Here is a 6,378-nt window from a genome sequence, read left to right as displayed (position 1 = left end):
GACTCCTCGAGGATGTCCGCTGCGAGGTGAAGTCCAGCTAGCTCCGCCGTGGTAGAGGAAGCCCGGTAGTAGAGCCGGCACTGCTTCGTGATGCCAAGTTCGGGAGCAACACAGGCGGCAGCCGCCGAGCCGTCGCTGAGGACGGAGCCATCGGCATACAAGTGCGTCCTTCCCCCCAGGTCGTCCTCAATCCTGGCAGCAGCCTCCTGCTGTACAGCGCAGAGAGGCGTGCGATGTTTGGAGCGGACGCCCGGGAGGTCGAGACACACGTGAAGTGGCGTGCGCTGGTGTGGCGGTGGCCAGGTCGGCGGTACGGGCGGGGGGTCGACCACCAGGCTGTCATACAGTTCGCACACTGTTCCCACTCGTGACTGGGGCAGGCAGCGGATGAGGGACAGGATGGGTCCTGCGTCCGGGGCACAGGAGAGGCGCTCGAGGTGGCCGAGGGCACGCAGGTCAGCCGTCAGAGACGGGCCACGCGCCGGTTTCCGCGAGCGTCTCCGCAACCCGCGATGAGCGAGGGAGGCCGTGGCACATGCGAAGCACTCGGCGGTGGTCGCTGTCGATGAGCTTCCACAGCCGGGCGCTGACACGACACAGTGGTAGCGCGTACAATACTTTCGGCAGTGCCACCGCAGAGTAGAGCGCCGCCGCGAACGAGGCAGGGCAGCCGTCGCCACGGGCGAGAAGGCCGCGCACCGCACTATCCACTCGACGCATCTCAGCGCGCAGCCGGCGCACAGCAGCGAACCTATCGTGAGCCCCTGGTACCGCACTATCGGGCGCCAGGGCAGGGGCACTCCTTCGACGAGCATGCAGCCGGTGCGGCGGCGAACACCGCAGGGGCGGATCAGGATAGCCTCGGATTTCGTCGACGACAGCCGCAAGCCGATGGCGCGCAGGAAGTAGAGTGGAACGTTACCCCGCACCTCCACCACTTGTAAAGGAGGTTTATTGAGGTTCGTAGCGATCGCCGGTTCTACGATGCACCGAGAACAGTCCCCGAGCTCGAGCCTCTGCTGCGTGCTTGATGCTGCCGATGCTGCTGACTGCGCGCACGTTCCTCATCTTCCTTACACAACCAAGGTTCACTTTCACCTTTTAATTTTGCTTGCACCAGTATTCCAACCATAGGTTTTTCTCCCGGTATATTTCCCATTTACTGGTTACTTCATCCTGTGGCAACTGCGCCTTCTTTGCCTGCCTGTGCTCTAGAGATGCTTTCTGTCGTTGGGCGATGGTTTCTCGTATCTCCTTGTTCCACCAGCTTTTCGGTTCCTTCCTTCCTCTCCAACGAACATCTTGTTTCTCTTTCCGTATTTCTGTCGTTATTGTACTTAGAAGCTCGCCATGTTCCCACTCTTTCCTTGGCCATCCAGTTCTTCATCGACTCTAGTGACTATATTTGCTATTTGGTCAGACTTCAAATTAGGACTGACCATCTTGCACTCCTTGCTCTCTTTCCCAACTACATATCCCATTTTCAAAATGATGCGTTTATGGACATGTTCCCTATGCTGCTATGCTCTTCCTCATCACTGACCATTTTTCTCAACTTATCATGAATTCATTCTGTCATCAGACAGTAATCAATGGTCGACTGCCGGTTTCCCACTTCCCACGTGATCTGCCCTTCACACTTAGGCCCTGTGTTCACGATAACGTGGTTATGTTGCTCACAAGGGTCTAGCATTGACTTCCCGTTGTTGTCGGTATAGCCATCTAAATCCTGTATGTGGGCATTCATGTCACCTAATGGGACAATTACAGCACCATTCCCGAAACCCTCAATATCAGCGCTTATGCATTCCACTAACTCTTTTCTCTTCTCTGTGCAATTATTTCCGGTCCAGAAATACGTAACGCCCAGCCAAGCTTTTTTCCCACTCATTGTACCTGATAAGCAAAGGTGCTCTTGACATTTTGAATTTGCTGTTTTTCATTTGGCTCCCGGATGGATGAGCGTTCCGACTCCCCCTCCCTTTCTTTCCGACTTAGTTCTGTTGCACCCTTCCCAAACATAATTCCCAATTGCTAGCGGCTTTTCCGAGTCTCTAAGGTACGTATCTGAAACCGCATACAACCCTATTTGTTCGCTATTTCACTGCTCCTCAATCTCTGCCCACTTTTCCTTTCTTCTGCCGCCCTGCATGTTTATGTAGCCTATTGCATGGCGGGCTCTTTTTCTTGCTTTCCTCCCTTTTCTGTTATTGACGGCAATGCTATACTGAGGTTCCCTTAGGGGACTTTCTTTATTACTACCTACTCTCTATGGCCTCCTGAACACCCGTAGGCCCCCTAAATAAGCAACAGCGCGACCAGCGAATCGCCAGCCCACTTCTCGGGCAAGCGCGTAATCCGCCTCTTTTATTTTGCTGTGCTGCCCTCGGCTGCACGCCGCTGAAAACGTTTTATAAGGGTCCCGGGGCTTTCGCCGGATGATTTGTGTGCCTGCGTCCACGTTGAGTGGGCGTCAGTTGTGCGTTACGTGGATCGCGAATCCTTATTAATGGCTTATTCGGGACAGCATGTCGTTCCTGAAGCCATGTAGCCCTCAATAACGACTGGGTGAGCAGGCCTGAGTGCGTTGCTTTGCAAACAGTGCGGCGGAAAAAGGCACGCTGAGTTCTGTTTGGCGGCACGGCTGCCTTGGAATTCGTCCCTGATTTCTGCACTTGGACAACACTTTTTGTATTCTTTTTACACATTATTTAGACCGTTTCATATATTCCAAAAGTATTCGAGCGCAGCCTTCTGCGTCGATTAAAGCGGTGCACTTGTTTACATCGACATCTACAGCCGCAGGTCGTTGTTATCGTCAAATATTGTAGAAAAGGTTCATCACTGATATGAAATAGTGTCAAAATGTGGCAAAACATGCATATCTGCGCATGCGTGCCATGTTGTTACACCCTGAGACGAATCAATATGAGCGGCGGAACCACTTAAACAACGCCAACTGTGATCGAGATACATATATTACGTGCGCTTAATTAACTCATTCTCGCTTTTCTTTAATTCCACCCTACTTAGTTTTAGCGTGGCATAGAGCATTATTAGAGAAAACTGTGCACGCATAAGTGCTCATTTGTAGGCCATGATCTCTCACGAAAACGCGCGGATGCCATCGCTCACACGGCATTGGTATAAATGAGCGAGGCGATTGTTAATGCTGCTGTATACCGAATACACCGTCTCTTTGCCGCTTGACGCAGAGGCAAACAGTGCATCTCTGAAAGAGATAAATGTGTCGGCAAAGCAACAGGTACAGGCCCACCCATATCCGTAGCGAATGCGGCCGACAGCCTACAGGTACAGTGACGTGGTGATGTTGACACAGCGCTGTGTAGCCTCTTGCCGCTTATTGTGCACGCACCGTGCGAAGTGTAGCTGATTTCAAAAAGGCCAGAATTGAACTATAAAAGTAGTTTCGTTCGGCCTAACTGCTGACATTTAAGTTCATGTCCGCCGGTAATGAGTGCACGAATTCGACGCCGCCAGTTAACCTTCGCTGAACAGGATCGATATTGGCTCAAACTTCGTGGGCATGGCTTGATAGGGTTAGAGCTTGTGCACTTCAACTTGGTGGGCGTGCTTGACTCATTTTAAGCACGATTTATTATATATACAAGCGAAGACGCTGTCGCTATTCTGTTGTCGGTTCGATGGCCGATCGCGCGGGGTTCTGTCGAACGATGGTCAGCACGCTGATTCTGCCGGTGCCTTCAACAAGAAAGCCTGTCACAGTACAACTCGCGCTCGTCAATTGCGTCGTTGTCGACCTGGAGCAGTATCACATAATACTATTCCAATATGTTTTTATTCCAATCTCCTGACGTCAAATTTGCGTAATCGCCGACGCAAGCATCGGGCGGCCACCCGCAGATTTTGTCTGAACAAACCAATCAAATGCTCCCCTCGTTCACTTTTGTTTGCTTGAAAAACGAATAACATTGCCTGCACTGAGCGGCTTGTCTTATCTAATTGGCTCACACGAGGCGAGCAACATGTTCAAGTGGAGAGGGATTCAACGGGGCCGAGCACTTAATATCGATAACCGGATGAAGAGGGTTGTGCCGGCCTCTGCGACTAGTCCGCTTTCTCTTGCTTAGCTTGCGGTGGCTCGTCGACAATCGTGCCGGCATGCAACGGAAGCTTAAGAATGACGCTAAAGCGCATACTCAGTAAAGCAGAGTTGGCAGAACGCGGTCGTAAACGGGCCGAAAGTTCTCGAAAACGTTACACGGCTACGTAAAAAAGTTTTATTACACGCAAATAAACCGATGCTGCCCGGCAGGAGCGACTAGCCAGTGCCGGAGCGATCGGCGGCAGCCATCTTTTATCCATTTCGGAACGGGGCAGCCTCCGGCTATTCAGAAGAAAATTCAGTTTTGTTCGGCATATTAATGCATCTTTAACGCGTACGCGTCACTTTTACGCGGTAAGTATTTGCGGTTTTGTGACGTCGCGTAAGAAGCAGGTGAAGTGGGTGCAACCCGAAAACTTTTGACCAATAACCGAGGGCTAATGGCAAAAAGGCGTCGAATCAGAAATAACTATTTTTGTTTTGTTCGGTCAAATTATGCATAATCAGTGTGTACAAGTCATATCAGATGGAGAGCTAGCGTGGTTTTCGTGACGTCGCGTGAGAGACAGGTGAAGTGGGGGTAATCGAAAAAGGTTTTCGACCAATCGCGGTGGGCTAATTCCAGAATTCGAATAGAAAAGTTTGGAACAGTTTTACGTTATAGCGCCCCTGGCATGGTAAAAAGCTTTCAGTGACGCACAATAGTCGGTCAATCATTGGAGTGAGCGTCGTGTCGGTCTCGTATCGACCCAGTGTTGCCGTGTCTTACGAGTACGTGCAGTCAGGAAAGCGCTGCCACCACCAGCAAGTGAGGACTGACGCTGAAAGAAGACTTCGTCAGCAACGTGATCTACTTAAGTGCTGCCCAAGTGTAACGCACGGGTTTTTCGTTAAATTAACGAGCCCGTCATGAAAAGGCGGCAACTACCTTGCTCACGGTGCAGTCCGGACAACTCGGACGATGCCCTGGTCGCTTTCTCTTTTAAAGTGGAGTTGCGTTCTTACGCTACGCACGTTTTCGGCACCGCACCGACGTCGAGCTACCAGTAGAGTTTCAACGCGGTACACGGCTCGAGTGTTTGCAGCAGCGTGCGTCGATCCGAGTGCTTTTTTCTCGGGGGACCTTCCGGGCCGCGGCCACGCGCGCGACCCTTCCAAAACGTTTCGCAACATCCACTAGGGCTGGGCGCATGCGCTGTCACGCCATGAAAGAGACGGATTGAAGTGGATCCCGTCTCGTTGAAAACCACCACACCTTCTCACTTCCCTGTTTACTTCGGCAGCCCCGAAGCCTTTATGTCGGCTCATTTTCCATATCGCCTCATTAGCAGCCTCTACGGCACTTTGTATGTGACTATCACGTACAGGCACCTCCTGCACCGTGAACGCCGCGATCTTCACCTGAGTGGACAGGTCGCGCAAGTCGTCCGCCCTCTTGGCCAAGCGCTTGGCTAGTCATGTCCCTTTCGTGTTTAGAACGTCATTTAGCTAACCTGCTATTATGACGAGGTTGCGCACGTGGGCATATTGCGCGAGCTTTGCTTTTGCTGGCTCCATGACAGAACCCAGCGTCGGCCCCAGAGATCTCCCTAACACTACTCTTTTATCGCCTTTCACCCTCTCCACAATTGCTTCTGAGCACCTATCTAGATTTGAGTCGCCGGCGATAATCACCATTTCACTCTCTCCTGCCTCTGCCGGCTTCCCTTTGTCCTTTTCCGCGTGATTCGGACTTGACAAGGGGCATTGACCCGTGCGCTCCTGATTTTTCCGCGTGGCGGCCTCAAGGCAGGTGCCGCTCTTTCCAGCTAACCCCTCACCACGTTGCACGCATTTCAAGTAATTTGCTGGCACTCCCTCTCCTTTCACGTCGGGGGACTGTATTCTATTATCACGACCATTCTCGTTCACAATGGCGGCCCTGTTCAGCTTTTCCTCGGCTGCTTCAAGTCCTTTTTTTCCCACTACCTTCTGTGCATCACGCTCCCTATTTAGCTCATTCTTTGGCTCGTCAACCTGTTTGACAAGCTCTTCCTGGAAAGTCTGCATTTTCTTCAGCCACGCATCGACATCACTGTGTGTGCTGATTGACTCGGTTTCCTCTCCATTCTCATCCATCCCCTCATCTGCCTTGAGGGACCCCCCGCACACTGCCTGCTTTCCCGGCTTTGTTGCCATGTTTTGGCCGGATTTTCTAATGCAAATACTATAACACTATAATAATGCACAGCATGTACCTTTTAGCAAAAACCCATACGCACAGGATCCAAGTCCTCAAAATGTCGTAAAGC

The sequence above is a fragment of the Dermacentor andersoni genome, chromosome 7, assembly GCF_023375885.2.
Source record: "Dermacentor andersoni chromosome 7, qqDerAnde1_hic_scaffold, whole genome shotgun sequence".
NCBI lineage: Eukaryota > Metazoa > Arthropoda > Arachnida > Ixodida > Ixodidae > Dermacentor > Dermacentor andersoni.
This window is presented reverse-complemented; position numbering follows the sequence as displayed.